This window comes from Haemaphysalis longicornis, unplaced genomic scaffold, assembly GCF_048455015.1.
Source record: "Haemaphysalis longicornis isolate Haplotype H1 unplaced genomic scaffold, Haemaphysalis longicornis Haplotype H1 scaffold_6, whole genome shotgun sequence".
NCBI classification, from domain to species: domain Eukaryota; kingdom Metazoa; phylum Arthropoda; class Arachnida; order Ixodida; family Ixodidae; genus Haemaphysalis; species Haemaphysalis longicornis.
Window position 1 is genome coordinate 87,766,116 of NW_027526407.1, and position 23,747 is coordinate 87,789,862.

A 23,747-nucleotide genomic window follows, 5' to 3' on the forward strand; every position below is an offset into this window, starting at 1 on the left:
GACCTATAGGACTGCCTCTAAGCTCTATGTCCCCTGTCCCAGACGTTCAGAGGGACTTCAGTCAAAGTTATCGAAAAATACCGTGGAAAACTCAAGTGCTAAAGTCATTTATACGTGAAAGCATGTATTTCGCACAATCTCGCCGCAATTATTCATTTGATTGCCACCCTGCTCGGAAATCCGCCATTATTTTCGTAGCGTTCTTCCCAGGTATCCTTCGGTAGTCTGCGACGTTTCATTGGTGCTGCTAGAGTACATGCTTCAGAATAAAAGAAAGAAGATTGGAGACAGTTCGCTCTTTTCATTGCGAGTGCTACTTCCTCTGAAGGAGAATTGCCGCGTCCAAGTTGTTTTCAGACATGACATCACGAACTTCATTCCCGAATTACCACCCCCGCGCTCTTTCACTTCCGAAGTATTTGCCAGAAGCACGCCATGTGCTTATGTGGCGCAGGGGAAACACATGAACCTCCTCATTTGGAGAACGGAACGCGATTAGCAAGCCCCTGTTTAGCGAGATTTCTCCTCTACGTGGTTTGTATTCTTTTCAGCGACCCGCCGCGGTGGCTCAGTGGCTAAGGCGTTGCGCTGCTGAGCACAAGGTCGCGGGTTTGATTCCAGGCCGCGGCGGCTTGTTTTCTGACGGGGGTGAAATGCAAAAACGCCCATGCGTACGATATTTTGGCGCACGTTAAAGATCCCCACGTGGTCAAAATTAATCCGGAGCCCTCCAATACGGCGCGCCTCATCACCTCCATTGCTTCGGTGCGTTGAACCCTACAACCAGTCAATCAATCAACCAATCAATCAATCGATCAATTCCTTTGAATCGGTGCCGATTTTTTTGTTCTCCAAACAACGCCACCTTTTCACCCAATCGTACAAGAAATGCCGTCACATTCAAAGGTACACAGTAATAATATGCGAACACAAAAGCAAAAGTAAGACAATACAAACACAGGTAACTTCACGTGAGTGACTGTTCTCTTTTAAATAGCACGCTATACAGCTACCCTCATCATACTGATGGTGCTGTCGTTGTCCCATCTGCAATGTTCCGCAAAGAATCCAGGAAGCGATTGTTCAATTTAAGGAAGCTCTGCGGAGGATAAAGGTCTTTAATGTTCGGATAATTTCTATGGTGTGTCAGAAGGCGTATCCTCACTCTAGGACCCTGTATGCCTCGCCAGCCGTTACAATCCACTCCAGTAGCCGAAGCTGGTCGGATAGGCATGAGCTGGGCAGGCTGTGCCTCTAGAGCTTGAGAGAGTTTAAATTATGTGATTTGGCGAGAGTGTGTGAGGGGGAATCTTTGGCCATGTGAAAGATCCCGCTCTACAGAAGGGGCAGGCAAGGAAGCTGATTGGAGCGGCGCATTGAGGACCCTTTTTCGGTGAGGAAAGGTGTTCGTTTGCAAGACACAGTAGAGTTAAACCTGCTCGGTATATACGCCTCGAGCGCGGCCTGTAGGGGCGCCACTGAAATCCCCCTAGCGGCCCATTTCGAAAGCAGGCGCGGGAGTCCGCGCCCCGCTCCCCAGTGCCGCCGCTGCTTTTGCAGCACGTTCACGACTGAGATTTACCGTTTGTGGGCGTTTGAAATTCATGTTTGTTTGCAGCAGTCACTCTGTTCGCAAATGGGATGTGTTTACGAGAGTGTAAATGTTTCCGACGCGATCTTAGTGTGGTAATTTCGGTCTGTATAAGCGCCAGGTGTGTGTCACAGGCCAGCGTCGCGGAACCGGCGTATGATGGAGCCGATTGTAGTTACACTGACCTGAATTTACTAGCCGTGTATCCGTAACCACCGGTTCCTCAGATGTTCATGCTACGGCTATACACTACGATTTAAATCGGTTTTGTGCGCTTACATAATCAACGGAGCACTCATACCTGACAGCACACCAGTTACGTTTGCCAATATTATACCTAAGATATTGATCACCACCATTTACAAGCCAGTCTGTGTTAATTTCGGGAATATTCAACAAACGTACGATGGACAATGCATAATTATACTCGGGGATCAGCACACGACAGAGTCGTCTTGTCGTGAGGTGCGCGCCAGCAGACCTTCATCTGCTACATATATCCTCTGCGAGCAGCGCGGAGACGGGCTTAGAATATAATCCGCGTCCGCGATTAAATGCTTCTTTGAAATATCGTCATATGGCACAGGGAGCCTGCAGAATAAACCAGAAACTGAAATCAGAGGGCCTTATCACATACCACACTCTTCCAACGACACATTTCATCGCTTGTTGAACAGTCTACCCGGTATACTTCCAAAAATGCGTCCGCCGTACGATCAGCTCTTCGTTGAAGTAGAAAAACAAAAGGAAAGTGAACGCGAGATTTATGTGTGGGATTACTAAAACGTTCATTGCTTGATTCCGCTCCGCATTTGTACACGGCGTCCCCCTCCCCCCCCCCCCCCCCCCCCCCACCGATTTCTCGCGAAATAGCAGTGCATTTCGCGTATAGTTGGTCTAGTGAAACCTACCTGACTTAAATTTAGACGAACGTCTTTAGCATGCCAGAAGCTGCACTGTTTTTTTTTTTTCATTTCCGTTAGAGCTATTATGTTTCTAAATTCCGCATTGGCACAGCATTTATTTTTCTGTGGTTTCATTTCCTTGGTTCTTGCTATATGGCGTGTGTGGGCACATATTTAACGACCCACAGGCTTGGAATATACTTTAAATTTTTGCATGGTTTATATTCTTATAAAAGGCATAAGTTATTGTCCGGGATTGGGTAATCACATCCCCGAAACATATTTTTCTGCGGCGTATATATGCGAAACGAAGCCGCATTCGTTGTCCACGCTGCAAAATGAAGCCAACCTCTCATTGTGCCAGTATCAGGTCTAAACGAGGCGTCAGTAGAATTCATTTGTGCCTGATGTTTTGGAGGTGAAATGGGTGATATGTTGCTGCCGTCGCCGACGCCCGGAAGAGCGGCGACGAAGCTCGCAGAACCGCGTCCCCGGGTAGCTCTTGCAGGCGATCGCGTACTCTACGAAGACGCAGCTGATTTTTAAGTGACCTAAACGTACTCTTTGCCTATAGTCGTCACCATAGCAAGTTTTTTTAGGGCGCGGAAAGGCGAAAAGAAGCGAAATAGAACCAAAACACTGCACGAGCCCCTATCAGTCACGCGGCGCAAATCCCGTCAACGCCGCGGAGAAGCGGCGGCAGGCGGCTCAGCGATCGCGAAGCTCGAGGCGTATACGCCTCGAGCGCTGCCTGTAGGGGCGCCACTGAAATCCCCCTAGCGGCCCGTTTCGAAAGCATACGCGGGAGTCGCCGGCCCTCTCAGCACTGTCGCCGTTGCGTTTGAGGCACGTTCGCGACCGATATTTTTCGTTTTTATGCGTTGGAAATACATATTTATGTGGAGCAATTACTTTGTTCGCAAATGTGGTGTATTTACGAGAGTGTAAATTCTTCTGACGCGATCTTACTGTGGTACATTTTGTCCGCATAAGCGCCAGGTGTGTGTCACAGCCCGGCGTCGCGAAACCAGGCTATGCATGGAGGTGATTGTAATTCCACTGCCCTGAAATTTACTAACAGTACCACCGTAAGCAGCGTTCGCTCAGATGCTCATGCTAAGGCTACACACTGCGATGTAAATCGGTTTCGTGTGCTTTCATAATCTAGCAGAGCACTCATACCTGACAGCCCGCCAGTTACGCTTCATATCTCGGATATTGATCACTACCCTGAACAAGCCAATGTGGCATAAATTTCACGGACATTCTACACAATAAGTACGATGGATAATGCAAAATTACATCCGGGAGTCAGCACAAATAATTTACGGCTGGGTCATCTTGTCGCGAGATGAGCTTTCCCAAATAGTCATCGGTTACATATATCCCCCGCTTATATCTGAGGCCGTTACTAACCGCTTCTTCGAAACATCATCAAATGACACAGGGAGCCTGCATAATTTAGCACAAAAGTGAAATCAGAGGGCCTAGCAGATACCACACTCTTCCAACTACACCTTTAATCGCTTGTTAACTTCCGTCATGTACACTTAAAAAAAAATGTTTCCGCCGAGTGATCAGCTGTTCGTTAAAGTCGAAAAACAAAATAAAGGTGAACGCTCAGCTTGTGTGTGATTACTAAAACGGTCATTCCTTGATTTCGCTCCGCATTTGTACACAACGACAGTTAAGCGCCCCCCTCCTCCGCCTCCCTGTCTTGGAAAATATCAGTGCATTTCGCCACCAGTTGGTGGCGAAATGCTAGGATTTCGGATCTAGGATTTCCGAAGCTCTACTGGGTTTTTTAATTCCCGCACAATCTGTTACATTGCTTCCGGACTTGGCAGACCATTAATTTTTCCGTGGTTTCATTAACTCTCCTTGGTCCATGCTATCAGTCGGGAGTGGACCCATATTTAACGACCCACAGACTTGGAATATACTTAACTTCTATTTATAAGGGCATTCTATAAGGGCTATTTATAAGGGCTTCTATTTATAAGGGCACAAGCTATTGTCAGGTATTAGGTAATAGCTTCCCCGAAAGATATTTATATACGACTTATACATTCAAAACAAGGCCAAATTTTTTGTCCGCGCTGCAAAACAATACCAACCTCTCACTGTGCCAATGTTAGGACTAAACGAGGCGTCAATAGAATTTACTTGCGCCTGAGATATTTGGAGGTGACAGTGGTGATATGCCGCTGCCGTCGCCGACGGCCGTGAGCGGCGAAGAAGCGCGCAGTACCGCGTCCCCGTTTAGCTCTTGTTGGCGTTCGAGCACTCTAACCAGGACGCAGCTGTTTTTTGAAGTGCCACAAACGTACTATTTGCTTACAGACATCACCATAACAAGATGTTCAGGGCGCAAGAAGGCAAAAAGAAGCGAAAGAGAACCAAACATTGCATGAGCTGCTATCAGCTGCGCAGCGTACATCCCGTAAGCACCGCGGAGAAGCGGCGGCAGGCGGCGCAGCGATCACGAAGCTCGAGGCGTATGCTCATCGATGGGGTAGGACAACAATGCGTCGGGCCAGGCGTAGACGTCGGGTGATATCTGCGTATGTGAGAAGTGTAGTAAATCTCTCCAAGGCGCGTTTTCTTCTCTCTTCTTGAAGCGCGTCGTTACTCGCGCGACGTCGCGTCCCGTCGTCTTACCTTGTTCTCCCAGATGGGCTGGTGTTCATGAGATCTAGTGTCATGGCAGGGGGTGACGCAGTACCACTGCAGGGGCCGCAGCGTCAACCTTTCAGGCCTGGAAGTGCCGTAAGGCCTTTTGGCTGTCCGTCACTACACTAGTACTCTGGGTAGAGGAGATGGACAGGCCCATTGCACCCCTTCAGCTTCATTCGGTCAGAGTGTTTTGACAGAAGCAGTAATAGCCTGTCGTTCTTGGGCAGGGCTCACTGCCAACGGGAGCGCTCGGCAAGAAGGGGGAGGTGGCATATGCCGTCACATCTGTGGAGTCCGTGTGAGCATTTTTAACGAATAAGTGAGGATCAATGAGGGGAGGTGAATGACAATAATTTGACACCCTACAGATGATTGAGGGGCGTTTCGCGAGTTAAATTTTATTTTATATATGTTCATATTTATTACAGAATTCGGCGCAATAATAATATGCAACAAGGTGTCGGACCAATTGCCCATACTTAAGGCCCACATAAAAGATAGACAGCGGAGAAAACATGAACTTAATAAGTCAACAAAGACAAGCCGAATAGTTAATGCACGCACAATGTTTAAATGTATGTTGCAAAGGCGCTCATATGTCACGGATAGTGAAAATAAAGGAAAATATAAATTAATAGCAGTGAAAACAAAATACACTTTTACACGTTTCCGTCTAACACTCGGGATTGATTGGGTAAGCACTAAACTACCTTTATAGCCCTCTATTCGTCAAATAAATCAATTCAACGCCTATGTATACACATAATACAAAGATACATATCCAGACTTAAGAGCCCAACAAGGCCAGTGCAGAGCAACACAGACCTCCTTGCATTTCGGCAGGAATGGCCATGCAACAAATCAGAAACCTTAAAAATTGAAAGTCATTTAACATAAAACCGTTCAAATATATATTTTCATGCACCAACCCGGTTCATTCTAAGGATACCTTCGTGCTATTTGTATTGTTTTTTTCACAATAGCTTTTATAATACATCTTTTTCAAAATCAGAATAAATAATTAGCCATGTTGATTTCAAGGGGTGCCACGTTACAGATTTTGGCCCCAAAGTTTTGGATTAATCGTTCGCCATATGTATTACGAGTTATCGGCAGATTAAAGTTTACGTTATTGGCATGCCTAGTTTTGCTGGTTCCAAACATAAATTTAGTGTTAACGATTGACCATTATGCAAGATCTTATTCAGAGTAATTGCAATTTTAATTTCGGAACGAATCTTTAGAGGCAAGATGAGAAGGTCACGAAACAGTATTTGAGTGTTTGAGTGAGTGTGAAACTGGCAAACGGTGATAATTACCGCACCATTTCGACCATTTTTCGTTTTTTAACCGGTATGACGCTGATCGACTCGCAGTCGTGCACAGACGTCAACGCGTCCGTAAGCATACTGCAAAGTAGCAGACACAAAAAGTTCCTTTGACTGGCGAGGCAAGCGGTACAAACTTATCAGTACGCGCCACGTTTGAACGAATGCGGCCTCACGGGGGAAAAATCTTCATTACAGATGTTCAAACCAAAGTGGATGTCACTGGTTGGGTGTGCCAATTACGCCAGCGATTAAGTTCTCTCGATGGTATTGCTGGTGTCGTCAATACAAAGTACTAAAGCGGCAGCCGATTAGGAATCGAGACATCCAACGTATGGTAACACAGCTACCAAAGCTGGCTCCTCAGTTGTGACATACTAGTTTGAGGCAATTGTAATTATTTTGACCGCAAAGCTTTGAGATGCAGTTGGAACAATTTTCACGCTTTAGAACCTCAACTGTCATCTATGGTAGTGAACTGTAAGGGACACTATCCAGAAGCTTCTGCTGCGCAGGGCGCGGGGACTCTGTCTGGCCAGCAGCCACCCGAGAGGCCAGGAATCCAGTGGCTTCAGCTGGTCCTGGCGAGCGTATTCGGTGTCTCACTGGCCGTGGTGCTACTGCTGCACCTGTTCAGCCCTGCACGCAGCCTTGGTGGTGAGCATGACCGAGGCCTTTGCAGCACCCAGGGGTGCCTGGACCACGCGAAGCTGATAGACAGACACGTCAACCGCAGCGTGGATCCGTGCCACGACTTCAAAGCCTTCGCCTGTTCCCGGTGGACGGACGTCGCAGACCCCAACAGTTACGGCACGGCGCTCATGAGCCGCCACATGAGCGCCTGGTTTAAGAACTTCAAGGTAGACGTCTTCGCTACAATCATAACTGTTACCAATGCGAATTTCTATCTCCGTTCCTTCTACCCATAACCGATCACAGCAACTTCGAACTCCAATGCGCTCTATGAATGAACCCTGCATGCGGTTTGTTTCAGAGAAACAAGAAAGAGTTTATTTATAGCTAGCGCTAGTGTTAAGCGCGTAATATAGTTTGCATTTTGCGGACGCACGCAATTTTTGATAGTTTCCGGGCGGTTCGTTGTGGGGTTGGCAGGACTGGGGCGGCTGGCGCTCGTTTGGTGGGATATGATTGCACGAGATTACCTCGCCGACTTGGTGAACCGACAAAATTGCTCTGATCGCGTGCGCCTCTCGTTAATCGACAATATCATGTTGCTGACAGGTACCCCCAGTGGCACAGAATGGTTGACGGTACTAGACCCAATCGCTCAACCTAATCGTACCTAACGAAATACGCGTGACGGCAACCGCCGCCTTACTTAACTAACGTTCGTATGGGTGTTTGGTTGTCTCGCGAAATTATAGCTACCTTTTTATTGGCTGGGTGGTGCTGGCGACTATTCGGAACAGCCACACGGTATTAGCGGAACGTGCCTGACGACTAACTAGAAGCGAGGCTGGACAAAAAGGTTGGCAGAACAAAACTGTCATCCTTTGCGCGCGCTAAACTCTACCTCACACTAATCTATAATGGTTTAATACAATTTTACGCTCTCCGCGCGCAAAAAATAGCTGCTCTTTTGCCGCACGCCTATCGAGCTTCGGGTGCGTGCGCGTAGACTGAATAGCAAAATCAGCCACCCAATCAATCATTTATTACGGACCTCGTGCTCGCCCTATACCCGCCATTAAAACGAAAAATCAACTACCCCGTTTTGTAAGGACAGCAATAGGAATACGCGAAGCTTATGTAGTTGGGTTCGGCGTTTCATTGACGAGTGTGACCGATTTGCTTGGCTTGAGTTTAGCTGTGGTTAGCCGGTTTCCACGCCGGTAAAAGCAACCAAATCTTTGCGTTTTATAATCATTGTCGTTTGACAGAGAGGTAGTTTATTCGTTTCAAATAAGTTGAGAGAATGACGTCGTGTTATTTAAGCCAGGCGGTGTTTACATTATTTGTGTCAATAAAGAACGATAGGATTTTCTCGACGTCGCTTGGCTGCTGTCTTTTCGACGAGACGAAGCTGCTGATCCTTTCGACGAGCACGTGCGCACTGACGTTCCCGCTCGCGTTGGCGTTGATTAAAGGCAGCCTGCTTCTCCTATGAACGAACTACAGCCCGTGTACCCATTACGGTAGCCAATCCCACACTGGGACTATGTGCTACTTTTGGAGGTACGTGCCTGTTTGGTTGGGATTGGCTACCCAGGGAATCCATCAGGACAGAGCTTCACGCACAACCATCGTGGTCGTTAAACGGAGCTGATTAAACACAACGATCAAACGACAAACTGAACGACTAAATCTTCGAATTTTCCCATTGTTGTCGTTGGACAGAGAGGTAGTTAATTTTTTTTGAAACCCTTCACCCGCTACCATTTATCATTATCGTAGGTGAAAGGTGGCTTTCCTGTAGGGCATATTCGCGTACAACGGTATCGGTGAGGAGAATAAAGCTTTGCATATAAGAACGGTACCCGTCATGGCTATTGTGATAGCTTTGTCGGAAGCAAAACATTTCTAATGCAGAGAAGAGGTGCTTTACTGTCCGCCTATTGTTCACCCATTTGTGTCTGATTTTCAATGCTTATACCACAGAAATTTCACACTTTTACGCCACACGGAGCATTGCTGTGATTTACAAACGCATTTGAGGTTCAAAGAGTGACAATACATGGCATACTTTGTCAGTAGCATCGGGACGAAAGCTAAAACTACGTTTGTTGAAAGAAAAAAATAACTGTTCGTTAAGCGTGTCTTCAAGATAGCCTATGAGCTATTGGTAAGATTGATTACGGCGGTTAGTTATAGTCCCGTATGCCGTTTTATGTATAGAGCTCAACAGCCTTGTCGTGCCTGCTTTGTGAGTGTTTGGCGATAACATTGTTAGTACCCTGTCCGAGTTGTGGATGGTTTGAGAGAGTGCGATCTGCTTACTCCTTATGGATCAATCTGCTTACTCGTTATGGACAGCCATGCGAGGAACATGGAAGGCTCTGCCCACATTCTGTCGTGTAAACACAAAACGTGGGGCCCTTGAGAACAAGAGAACAGTCTCAGTTGCTTTCATTAACATCCGGTTTATTATTCATTTATTCATATACTTACCCTGAGGAAGACGGCGCACTACATAAAGGGTCGGGACGGGATTACACAACGGAATGGACATCTCGAGAGCACTATTCTGCAAGATGAACCACAAACAACAGTATGATTACATCATTCAAAAGAAAAAAAGAAGAAAAGGTATAAGGTACAGAAACCATGGAAACAGCCAAAACACGCAAATAAGTAACCATAATACTTCAAGAAGCACGGCAAATACTTGCGGAGAAAAGCTGGAAGGGCAGATTGAAACTTCGGCGTTTAGGTCCAGTTCGTTACTCAGGATGGCACTGACTTCTTTCAGCGATGCTGAACAGCAGGGGATGAGTTCTGATAGGTGTTCGTGCTGGCGTATCTCGAGTTGCGTTCATCTGTATGATCAAGACTGTATACAACATGAGGGTCACGACGAATGCTGGAGTGGCAGAACCAGAGGAGGCTTTGATACAAATAGGGGAAGTATGATAGGCCGAAAAAACTTTTTGAGCATTGCAAAGGGCGGGAGACTAAGGGATTTTTGCAGTGAAAATATAAGTTGCTGCCGAGACGATTACGATAAAATTAATCTTTTAGCGTTATTTTGAACCAACTTTATCATTCTAAAAAAATGGTAAAGGTGTTCAACTTATTGAAGCACACGCTAAAAAACGGTAAATCGGCCGAACATGAGCGTGAAACTTGCTGATTGGTTTAGCCTTGCTAAGTAACTCGGGGGAACCAATTGCAAAGCATGGTTACCGCACTGCACAACCAGAGTAGAATCATGAGCCTCAAACATTATATTGCAGAAAAATTAAGTAACGCCTAATAACCTCGGGAGAGCACAACAGTTTAGTTAGGTGCGACGCAATGGAAGTGGTGAGCCAATATATGTACTTAGTGATTCCCGATCCCTAATTTGAGGTAGACATAAAAAGAAGGGAAGGAATGGGGTGGTGTGCATTCGGCAGGAATTCTCAGATAATAAATGGCAGCCTACCATTGCCTCTAAAGAAGGTTTATGACAGCTGCATCTCACCGGTAATCACGTACGGGGTACAAAAGTGTAGGCCCCAAAATGGGTTCAACCTAAATTGAGGACAACGCAGCGAGTAATGAAACGGAAGATGATAGTGCAACATATAGGGCAAGAAGACCTGCAGTGGATCAGGAAACAAACCTTGTTAGCGACATATTAGTTGAAATTCAGAAGAAGAAATGGGCGTGGGCAAGGCATGTAATGCCAAGGCAAGATAACCGTTGGTCATTATCCTGCCGTTATCAGTACATTAAAAGGGAAAGTTTTGTCAGCGCTCTGGCAGTTATAAGTGCGACGTGAGCGTTTCAAGACTGATTTGCAACTTCAAAAGAACTCCTGAATGTTGAAACAAAAAAAGCAATTCGAATACCGTGAGAATAGTTATAAAGCCATTTGGAGCTTGGTCACTATTCCTAGAAAATTTCGCACATTTCATATTTTCCATTTGCACTGTATGATCTCAGACTGAAAACTTTCTGACGAAGTTTTGTAAGGTAAGTACACCCGAATTAACAAATACTACAGAAAACCAAGTCACCAACAAAAAACGATCGTAGGAGTTATATATTGTGAAATAAACGCTCGAACAAGCACAACATCTTACTACCTTAGCCAGATGGTCAGTGCTGATCCCAACCAACAAAAAGAAATACACCTTAGCGTAGGGATTGGCTGCTGTGAATTCATCAAGCACTCATAAATAATGAATAGTGAGCTCCTTCTATGCCTCTAAACAATAGCATGCAACCAGTGCGTCCTACCAGTGGTGATGCATGGAACGGAAACATGGTGCCTTACGAAATAACTGAAAAGCAAAGTTGGGTTGGCCCAGCGGGCCATCGACTGAATAATTGTAGTAGTAAGACTTAAACAGTTGAAGTTTGAAAAAGAAATGGACTTCGGCTGGCTATGTAGAATCGCGTACCGACAACAGGAGTACCTGAGGCCAACAGAAAAGATAGCGAGAGACGGGACTGGAAGAAGAGTAACGTCGTTACCTCGATGGAGGGATGAAATGAAACTCGGAATCAAATGATGTACTCGGGCAGCCCTGCACAAAAGCAGGTTGAGGTTAATGAAAAGGCCTTCACCTGCGGTAGGCCCACATAAGCTGCTACTAGTGGCGATGATGATGATAATTTTTTATTCGCGGGACTCGCAAATACCGGTGTTCGAGAGACGCAACCTTAGAGGTTTGTTCTTCAAGCTTGAGCCCACCTTCTCGCTGAAATACGTCACTATTCAGCCGTTAAAGTACTCCACCCTTGGGAGACGCTTCCTCTCGAGCTCCCCTGCGTCCTCGTCCCACCACGCCCAGCGAAACACCGTACGATTACTTTCGCGCTGCCGCGCTGGCTCACTACGGTTATTCGGACCAGCCGCCGCCACCTGGAGCGCACGAGGTGCCCGCACGGCTTGCATACACTACGCCGCCACACACAGTATCCTCTGTGTCACTCAGCATGGTGACGTCCTCTTGCACCGACAGCGACACTATTGTCATTAACTACAGTGTGCAGCCGCACTTCCAGCGACAAAACATTGCTACTTTTGTCATTGCCGCCGCTCATCAACCACAGCCTGCCTAGTCCGCTACTACGACATCCCGTGAAGCCGCATGTCTACAGACAAGTCGCAGCCGACGTCATGGCAGGCGCTCACTGGTCGCAACCGTCCGCCCTCCCCAATTATTCTACGGCACGCGGCAGTACCCGTGAGTTTTGCTTCTCTTCGAGTGACTTCGAGACGGAGGCAATTCGAACTGCACCACCTACAAAAGTTCGGACTCCGCATAAAGGGTAGCCTGCCAGGCAAGACACGTCCTCTGCGATATCGGCAACTCGACGCTGTGGAAGTTTTGTTTCTGACACGCTGCTGAAGTCATCACGTGTCAGTTGCAGTGACCTTGTCGCTCGCATCATGGACGACGCTATTGGTTCTCCTCGAGTCTCTACGTCTACGCCTATCCTCAGCCACACGGATGCATCGTGGACACGGCAATCTCGACTGAATGGATTGCCGAATGGAGTGACGCAAGTGAAAGTGGTTGCCACACCGAGCCGTCGGAGTATCTCAACCCATTTGCACAGGACGTCATTTTCGACGACTCGGGCTTGCACTGGATGGACATCCTTGCTCTCCATCGCTAAAGTCACTGGCCACGTCGTAGGCGACACTACAAGCACTCCTCGGCGGGACGTCTCTGTCACGTGGGAACGCCGACGACATCCAAAAATGATCCGTAGGCACCGACCTCGTCACTACACAATGCGCACAGGCTGGGCTACCCTTCCGTTTCCCGACGACTCGCGCCAGACTGGGGCCATCGGCACGCGTTTTAATGCAGTCTCAGCGACAACGGGTACGCGCTCGACGGATGCGCTGTCGCTGCTTCTGCGGCATGAAAAAGCTGAGACGCATGCCCCCGTACAACGCCCAAATTGCACGGCAGACCCGTCAGCATTGGTTCACCTTACCTGGACCCAACGAAGCTCAGTTTACACCACGCCTAGGCTCTTCCCAAGCACTCAGCCTCGGCCCCTAGAGAGCTGCAACAAACCGGACGCTCTCACGAAACAGACTACGAAAGCCTAAGGACCACGAACTTGGACATATTACGCTAATGGCCCCTTATGAATATGTTTGTACATATTTGATTTTCGTGCATAGTTCTGGGCATTTTTTAGTTCATAGCATTTCGCGCTAGGACGGGAGCTTTGTAGTGGCGCATCATCATCATCGTCGTCTTGCGGCGCCACTATTGTCATCATAAGCGGTTGCCTACCATCGTCATCAGCGGTCCTGGTACTGGCACGTAGCAGTGCCAGATGAGATGAGATCGGACACGACCTGCCGCCTCGGCGGCAGCATGCCATCGCCGCTGTGGAGTTCCGCCCGGGCTTACGCACTCAAATAAATGTAGGAGGCCACCGCTCAGCGAGTCCACGCCCCATTTCTTGCCCGGTGTTAGCCTTCATCAGAAAAGCGGCCGCCGCGGCCGGGAAAATAACCGCGTCCTCGTGCTCAGCAGCACGACGCCTTGCGACTGAGCCTCCGCGGTGGGTGTACAGCAGCTTTGACGTGTACCCTTTTGGAACAAACTTCATTTACATATACTCCCGTAGTGCGACCACTGAGGAATGGTTCGGTGCAACTGTTGGTGTAAAGTCCGACTAGTCATGGTTATGTTTAAGCAGCAATTTTTTGTTGACCCGCTATTGAAGTGTTTGGAATGTCTATGAATATGTTACAGACGTACAAAGCAGGATGCAAGGAACGGTGAAGATAAGTTACTGTTTAAAAAGCTGCGATAGATAGAATTTACTTAGTCTGGAGCTGTGCTGCATCCTGAGTACAAGAATATTGAGGTGTATACGCGTCAATATTTGAGAATACCAAATGTGTTCCAGTACATTGCATCAAATTGACGTAATATAAATGGCGCTGTGTTTACCAGGATTAGAGCTAATAGCAGATTTAAAAGTGGAAGGTAATTATACTATACTCCAGTCGTCTGGTATTCATCCTGAATAAAATTTCTAAAGTAGTTGAGCAAGAAGAAAATCATAATTTATCAATCGCGAGTTTCAATAGTTTGATTGTTAATTGTGCAGGCTATAATTTGCCGTGATACGTAGATGATCAAACATGTGTCTACTCTCGGTTTCTGCTAGCCTTAATAAATGACCATTTGTAAGTTATTCAATATACACAACACTAAAATGCTTATTCAGAATCTCGGCTCACTCACTAAGAGGAAATAAACTGCCATTAGCATTTTAAAATTAAGGAATGGAGTTGGAGTTAGTGGGCTTAGTGTTTGCCGTGCGGCAGAACGTCTTTTGGGTACGTTTTTAGAAGAGTACTTAGTTTAATAAGTATTTTTCTTAACCCTATACGATCGCTGCACTGCAAGCTAAGCAAGCTTTTTTAACTGCAGGCAGTCGGAAACAGTATTGGTTCGCGAAGCCTTCTTCCACTCTCCCTTTTTCTAATTTAGACATACCTTCACATCCACCGTAAACGAAGGATTGTTTCTTTGTATATCAACAATCGGTGTGGGAAAGCCGGCACTGTCTCTTCAATGTGTCACCATAGATGCTCCAATTTTACTTTCTTGATATACTATCAAAGTAGCTCTGATGTCCTATGTGAATCCACAAGCATGCTGTTGAAGTCCCCGTTATTGAGTTCCCCGGGGAGTATACATTTTACTGACATTCTCTTATGCCAACATCAGCAAGCGTTTCCGTTTTATAGTTTGGCTTAGTGCGGCTGCCATAGCAAGCAATGAACTAACTCATAGGCCCCGATTTCTCCCAAGACACGTACGCAGGCATTAACTGGGTGATTTGCTAAAATTTATTTTACGTTGTATTCTCCAATGCGTCGGTTCTTGCAAAAGCTGAGGAAGGTTGGGAAGATGCGTGACATAAAGGAAACGGATATATTCCTGTGAATGTAAGGCTTGTTAAAATGATCTGGGTCCGTCGACGTCGCGTAGTTGAACTGACCAGGTAGTACAACAATAATATGATGCAAGAATTTAGCTGAAGAGCTCTCCACACATTGTATTTAAAGATCAGCAAAATCACTCTGATAACCCGGGGGAGAAAAGCGTAAATGCCGCACCAGATGCATAAATCCCCAGTGGTGTGCCGCTTACGGTGCGCATATTGAAGGCAAATTGGGGTTTTTACAGGCCGCAAGTGATCCATTTCCTCTATGTGCAGTTAGTTTTCTGTGATTCGCCCGTAGTCTCAGTAGGTTGCCACATGTACTAAGAGCGTAGTCGCTTCATTAGTTTGTGTGCAGAGTGTCCACGAGGAAAATTTTTCATTTTTATGATGCCGCGTTTTCCTTGTAGTAGTCAACTTTTACGGCTTATTTAAATTATTGACCCGAAGTTCTATTTTATGAATTTGTATATTTAACACAGTTTGACTGCGACAGCAGTAGTTGGGACGTTTATATTCTCTATTGGCTATCTGTACAAACCTAGACCTCATAACATGACGGAAATCAGATGTGTTAATTGTACAGAGTTCGCTTAGTTCGTCCGAAGTTCAGCTCTTTTGATAGAGTGAAGGCTTTGCTTAAGGTGTGGGCCTAGATGCCCGCCTTTGCGCCCGTATAATCATCGTCGCTTAGACGCGTGGATACGTACAAAAGCGCGTCTGGTTGCTTCTGCACCTCTTCCAGATAATGATTCGACTTATCTTCTCATGCAGCGTGCGGTACTTATCACACAGTTTTAAGTAAAACACTCGCCCGTCCCCACCACAGGAACGTACCTTGTTGGTCGACCAGATTTTTGGGAAATCCCTAAAGTGTAGTAAGCTTCTGCGAAGGAAAGTTTGACATCCACATCAATGCAGCCGTACAGCCGCAAAAAAAAAGCTGTACAGCTTTCTTATGCAGCTATACGGCTTCCTGCATTGAGGTGGATGTCAAACTTTTCTTCGCATACCTTGTTGGCTTTCAAATAACCATCGGGCACAATATCAAAGCAATAGAGCAACTTAGCGAGGCTTATTTCAGCTTGCTTCTGTTCTACCTGCCTGCTTTGCAGGAGATGCTCGAAAACGGCACCAAGCTAATTCCATCTGGTGTTCGTCCACTCCGAATGTTCGAGCAATGCATGTCCGACGTCGACGAGGCCAGCGCAATGAAAGCAATTAAGGAGGTGCAGACTTTTATGCGTGCGCGACAAATACCTTGGCCGGCACCTCCTCTTGCCGGGTCGAGCCTCTGGGCGTCCTCTTAGATCTCGCTTACAACTGGCACCTGGGCCTCTGGTTCGAGGCTTCGCATCTCACAGCCACAAATGTGGAGAGCGCACGCACTTGGTCTCTGCTCATCGAACCTGGCAGGTTTGTCGGAACCCGGGCACCCCAACACCAAACAGTGGTTCGCGCGGGTGCTTACACCACTTACTGGAACTCGCTGCGAGACGCCTTTGCTGATGACTCCTCGACGATGCGTGCCAGGCACAGCAAAGTAGATGAACTTGCCGCCAGGGAGACCGATATACTAATGGCCCTCTTCAAGGGTACACGGTCGAGTACGAGACATTCTGCGTGGTTTGGGATCCGTGACATTGAACGTTACACTCCAAACATATCGGCGACTGTATAGAATCGTGAAATCGAACGTACCATTGTCTCAGCGGACGGCATGTCAACATTGCAGGAGCTGCCCAATGGTATCACTGTGAGTGACGTGGCTCTGATTGCCGTTATAAACAGTCTTTACGCCAAGTACACCAGAGAGCAGATCCTGGAGCATATTGGCTGGTTTTTCGTCCAGGTCTTCGCACCGATCGCAGACCGCAAGTTTTTGGTGAGCAGGTACGGCAGCCAAGCCATGGCTGACGCCAAGAGACATGGCTTTTGTGCCACTGTAGTGGAGGCAACGTACCGGTTTTTGGTCACCGCACTTTATACAAAGCTACGATTTTTGTCTGAGGCACGAACAGCGATTGATTTCCACTTGGAATCTGTAAAGGAGGCAGCGCTTGGAATAATTGCCCCTGGTCGTCCGACGTGGGCGGACAACTCGTCGAGGGAGCTGCTCACGACTAAGATCAGCAATCTCAGGACACTCCTTTGGCCGCCGGCTGACCTCCTGCACGAATCCAAGCTGCTGACCATGTACGGAAACTTTTCCGCCAACGAGAGCTCTTTCGCCGAGCACTGGTTCGACGTCTTCTACGCCAAGCGGGGCTTCCTTGATGACCCCAGGTATGCTTTGCTTTGAGCATAAGTTGTTTCATATGGGTTGTGCGTGCCGAGTCTACATCCATCACATTAGGCTAATATTTAAGGTGTCAGGGGTAATGTAATTGCATCACAGGCAATTCTTTTTGTTATCATGATATGAAAAATTAATACCAATAACCTACTTCTCACCAGCACGAACGCTCAGTCATTAAAAATTACTCCCACCTCCCCTCGCGGGAAAACCCTATGTAGATGCGACGCATACGTGTTTCCGTTAGGTTGATTTTCCCATCGCGGGAAACGTGCCGTGAGCCCCCAGCCGCGGCTATGACGGAACACAATCCAACACAATCCACTTTAATCCAATCCAATCCCAATCCAATCTAATCCAAGCCAAGCCAAGCCAAGCCAATCCAATCCAATGACCCTCGCGAGTCGCGAGAGAGTGTTTGCTATCGGAGAGGAGAGCGCAGCTCGCGCGGCGAGAAGAATGGGGGAGGGGTGTGGACGGACAACAACAGTGCCGTATGGAGGGACAAGGCGAGTGAATGAGATGGCAGTCACATCTAAAAGCCAGGGAGGCTGGTGTCTGGTATCACATACAACCGCTCACGAAAGTGGCCGTGGTTAAGCTTTTTTAGAACGAGCGGTAGTACCCAGCGATGACCGGGTAGGGCACTATAGAAATTACAGAAATGGCTATGAAGCTTGTAATATCTTGTATTAGATAGGTACCTCCCCATTGAGTTGTACAGTATTAGGAACTCCTGACTTCCTTGAATACATTGGCTGCTCCCGGAGGCGTGTGGTTGAAGGAAACGGCGGGAACCTCTGCTTTGTTGAAACTATCCCGAAAGAAATCGTGCCGAGATGGTGTCCTTAAAAGACTACTTACCCATGCGAAGTATTTTTTGGAAGATGTAATGAATACCCGCAGTTACAGTAATAAAATGAACACCACGAAAGTCTAAGGGAGGCGTGTGGATGCGGAAGTCTGTACAGATGGTGTTCGCTTTGCTACGCGTTGAAACATAGCGGTATTCTATTTCGAGAGGAGTGTAATTTAACAATACCACTCAGCTAATTATACACTTCATAGGACAAAACCCTCAAACTTGATTTTAACAATTGTATCGGCAGCAGGTATATGCAAAATTAAATTGGATATATTAAGGCGCTAATTAGATATCGAGAAATCTGTTGTAAAAAAAGGTAATGTACTGAACATCGTGATTCTTCCTATTACAAGGCAGTTCTTAAAACAATCTTGAAACAACATTTTACACAATGCTTTGTTGAGTCTATCAACAAAAACGTGTTCGATATCAGAACAAGCCTGCCATAAAAATAAACGTTTCTAGAAAATTGGTTTGGAGCTAGGTTTGTAATAAGTAAAATAACACTAGGCGCTTTACCTTAATAGCAATGGCTTCTCAAATTTGAAGTTTCTACAACGAGCAGATTGCTCGGCTTTCACACCAAATATTAATCCTTTTGGGCCCACCATGGGCACAAATGAACAAAATCGGTTTAGTTTTTAGCTTTGTCGAAAGGCGAAATGGTTAAAATTTTTTTGTGTGCATTTGTATTGTGCGCGTTAGCAAAAGAACTGATTGGTAATACAATGAGTGAAAAATGTATCGGAGAATCTTCAAAAACCAGAAAGCCAATCTAAACACTACGCTACAAAGTTATCCAACTTACATTGGATGACGTATTGATCGTATGCGGAGGGTTTGTATTCCGCATTGTCGCACTGCCACATATTTTAATTCCTTTATTCCCAGCACAGCATCGGATTGGAACTCTCTACCAGAATTATTGGCACACATAAACGCCTTTGAAGAACGTACGCAACGGTTGAGTAACATCTATTCCAGCTAAGGAGTTCTTTATTAGATGCGACGCATCTCTTTAACTCGCCTTGTCCCTCCAGCGTCCATCCGTAGTCCGCATCCCTCCCCCATTCTCCTAGCCACGCGAGCTGCGCGGTAACGCCGCTCTCACCGCAGCGCCATCTGTGTGTTAGCGCCCACTATCACCGCAACGCCAACTGTGCGTCAGCGCGCGTTAGCGCTCGGTTGACACATGCGCATGCGCTGCTCTCTCTCATTCCAGTCACCGTTAACGCGCGGTACATATAAACGCGATAACTGCGTCGCTCCGCTAAGTCGCTCCACCGCCGTCGCTCCTGTGACATCCGATGACCACCGACGATTTGAATGGAGACTAACAGGTCTCCTACCGCGATGGTCGGCGCAACCGTAACAAGCACCGCACAGATGCGTCGCATCACCCCATGGTTTCCCCCCGCGGAAAGATGTGGTCAATGTTTTCATTGTTTTTTTTTCTGAGTACTGTTCAGTAAATACTATGTACAAAACCTTTGTATGTACCACAGAACTTCATCTTTTTCATGGGCCATCTCTTCACTGCACATTACCACTTGCATTGTCAAGACATAGTATTTGGCTTTATAAGGTCGCGGGTTTGATTCCCGACCGCGCGACCGCTTTTCTGATGGAGGCGGAAAGCAAAAACGGCCGTGGGTACGAGATTTTGGCGCACGTTAAACATCCCCAGGTGGGAAAAAGTAATCCGAAGCCCTCCACTACGGCGCGCCTCAACGCCTGCGTTGCGTCGGCGCGTTAAACCCCTACAATCAGTCCATCAATCTTGGCTGTATAAATTTTTCTACACACATGAGCGCGCTGAAATCCACGATGTACAGTGCTCCCGGATTGAAACGCGACACTGAGAGCGCGTGGCTGCCGGCACATGTAGCGCCGCCCGTGGACGCCCGTGGAAGCGAGGTACGGCATTGTGGTATACCGCGAGGGTGAGAGCAGTTTGACCGTAGGCTTACTACTACCGGTTGCCAATGAGCGGGAGTTTGGTTCCCCGCAGCGACAGCGGGGCGCTGTAAGCCCGGAGCGCTGGACCACGTTTGTGCGCCGACGGTAGTCGCCCGGCAGTGCCCGTAGCCAATTTCGTGACATCGTCTGCTCATTGGATTGGATTGGAGTAAACTTTATTTGTGCCTGCAGATCGGCGTTTTTGTGCGCCGTGACGCGGGCCCGGCGTCGTCCTAGGGGTTAGCTGTTACTCGGCCCGAGCCATCCGTTCGCCGTTGACGGCTCGCGAGTCTCGTGCCTTTCGAGCGCCCTCAGGACCTGCTGGACGGCCCAAAGTTGATGTTCGCGGTCGTAGCTCTTCGCGGCTTCTTCCAGCCGCGGCGGGATTTTTCTCGATGCCGCTTCCTCCGGTTGTTTTGAGCAGTCCCACAGGATATGGTACTGGTCGGCCGTCTCCCTACGGCACACCTTGCACCTGTCGGTCGGGTACGCTTCAGGGTACATACGATGCAACAAGGCCGGGGTGGGTAGCGACCCGGTATGTAGCTGTCTTAGAAGTACGGCCTCCGCCCGGCTCAGCCCCGGGTGCGGGGGTGGGAGAACTCTGCGAGCCAGGCGGTAGGCCTTCGTGATCTCGCCGTAGTCCGTCATGCGGTCTTTGGCTCCGAACCACGCGGGACGGTCGGTCGCGGGGGCGCGGTTGGTTAGAGCTCGTGCCGCCACGTGTGCCGTCTCGTTGTGGTTTGCGTTTTTCGCCGACGCGCACTCGCCCGCATGCGCCGGGAACCACTTGATCCTCACTCTTTTTTCTTCCAATTTGACTCCGCGCAGCACGCGCGCGGCCTCTTCACAGATGCGTCCCTTGGCGTAGTTGCGCACCGCCGTTCTCGAATCACTCAGCACCGTGCGGCAGTCTGTGTCGGCGATGGCCAGGGCGATGGCGACCTCCTCCGCGCATTCCGCCTTGGTGCATCTGACGCTCGCCGCCGTCCTCACGGCACCCGTGGACGCTTCGATGACAGCTGCGGCGAAAGCCTCTCTTTGATATTCGGCCGCGTCCACGTACCGCGCGTGTCCGTCTTTGGCGTGTAGGTCGATGAGGGCCTTGGCTCGCGCATTCCTTCTTCCCTTGTTGTATTCCGGGTTCATGTTTCTCGGTAAGGGGTCTACCCTGATCTTGCTCCGGATCTCGTCGGTGATGGAGAGTTTGGCATTCTCCCCGTGCTGACGTCCGAGACCCAGGTCTTCGAGGATCTTCCTCCGCCACGATGATTGGCTTCAGACAGCGCCTGAGCACACAAGACGCGATGCTGCAGCTCAAGAACGCAATCGTGGACGACACCGGCATCTCGCGAGACAACAAGGCCATCCTGGGGCTCGACCTGCAGAGCGCTTTTGATAAAGTGAAACACTCGGCGATTCTGTCCCAAGTCTCCAAGCTCAACATGGGCGAAAGGAGTTACAGTTACATCAAGGACTTCCTGACGGACAGGACCGCCGAGCTGCGGGCTGGCGACATACAACTGCAAGACAAGAAGCTCGGGAGTACCGGCACACCGCAAGGGTCCGTGATGTCGCCGCTACTGTTGAACTTGGTAATGGTAGGAGTGGCCGACAGGCTCACGAAAGTGGGGGTCCGACACACCATCTACGCCGACGACATCACGATATGGACGACCGGCGGCAGCGACTCCCAGATCGAGGCCAAGCTGCAGGAGGCCGTCAACGCCATCGAAGACCATCTCGATGGCTCCGGCCTCGTCTGCTCGCCAAGCAAGTCGGAGCTCCTGATAATACCACCACGAAGAGGCAACACCAAAAACAGACAGCGGCGAGAGCACGAGAAGATCAAGATCGTAACGCGGTCCGGGCAGACGATCCCCGAGGTCAGCAAGATCAGAGTCCTGGGCATGGTCATCGAGAAGCACAGAAGAAACGGCGAGACCGTCGCCCGTCTCGCCGCCAAGGCGGCCAACGCGATGCGTCTCGTCAGGAGAATCACGTCCCGCAAAGCCGGCATGAAGGAGGACAGCCTGATCAGGCTCGTCCAGTCCTTCGTCGTCAGCCACATTGCGTACGTAGCGGCCTACCACAACTGGCTGCAACACGAACGGAACAAGATCAACGCCATCATCCGAAAAGCATACAAGTCGGCGCTCGGCTTGTTCGAGTCCACGAGCACGCCCCGATTCTTGAAGCTAGGGGTACACAATACGCTTGAAGAGATTGCGGAGGCGCAACGAACGGCTCAGCTCGAGCGCCTGTCAACAGCTCACGTGCTCTTGTTACGCGGGCCCTTCCGATGCGGCTCGGATAATGCGCATGTAAGGCATGGTCACGCTCATCTGAACAAAACGAACATCTCCTGCACGAAGGAAGAGCAAACTTTATTCCAGTATGTAAACTAACAAAATGTCAAGACGCTATTTGCAGGCACGTTCGTGTGTAGTACCTAGTCGGCACTCCTCTCGCGGACACGACGGCAGCCGCACTGCTGCATGCGTCACTAACCTCCTGGAGGAGAGGTGTGTGATGGTGCTTGACTGGCCGCCGCAAGGTGCGGACATGAACATTAGTGAAAACGTCTGGGGGGAAATAAAGAAAGGCCTTTCTTGCCGTCAACCGCAACGATGTTCTGCGCACGACCTGTGGGCGGCGGTGCACGCGGAATGGCAGACGCTGGCAGCGTTCTCTACCTTTACCACCAGCCTGTACGACAGTCTGCCGAGCACATTGGTCGCCGTCATGGCCGCGAGAGGAGAACCGACGAAGCACTAATGCCCCGCACAACACGGGAACGTGACTGCAAATGCGTCTTGCCTTCTTGTTAGTTTACGTCCTGGAATAAAGTTTGCTGTGCCTTCGTGCTGGCATTCCTTTTATTCAGATAAGCATGACTGTGCCTTACATGCAAATTATCTGAGAAGCATCGGAAGGGCCCGCGGTACAAGAGCGCGGAGCCGACGATGTCGCGAAATTGGCTGCGCGCACCGCCGGGCGACTACCGTCGGCGCACAAACGCGATCCAGCGCTCAGGCTTACGGTGCTCGCTGTCGCTGCGGGAAACCACACTCCCGCTCATTGGCAACCGGAAGCAGTAAGCCTACGGTCAAACCGCTCTCACCCTCGCGGTATACCACAATACAACACCTCGCTTCCACGGGCGTCCACGGGCGGCGCTGCACGTGCCGACGGCAACGCACTCGACGTGTCGCGTTTCATTCCATGAGCAATGTACATTGTTTTTTAAATGCAGAGCATTTGTATAACTCACGATCTTACCCGTGCGTCGGCCAGCCTCCCCCTACACTATAAAAAGAAAAAATAAAAGTTACCGGCGCCTGGTTTCGATCCCATGACCCTGCGTGCGGAGCGCAAGGTACATGGTGCTCTACCCACTGCGCCACAAAACGAACACTCTCTCAAAATCTGCGGGTGTGCGGCCCAGCGCGCTCTCACTCCGCCGGTGGGCGGCGCTGCACGCGGTGCTGCGCATGTGCAGTACTCTCTCTCTCCACGGTCTCCT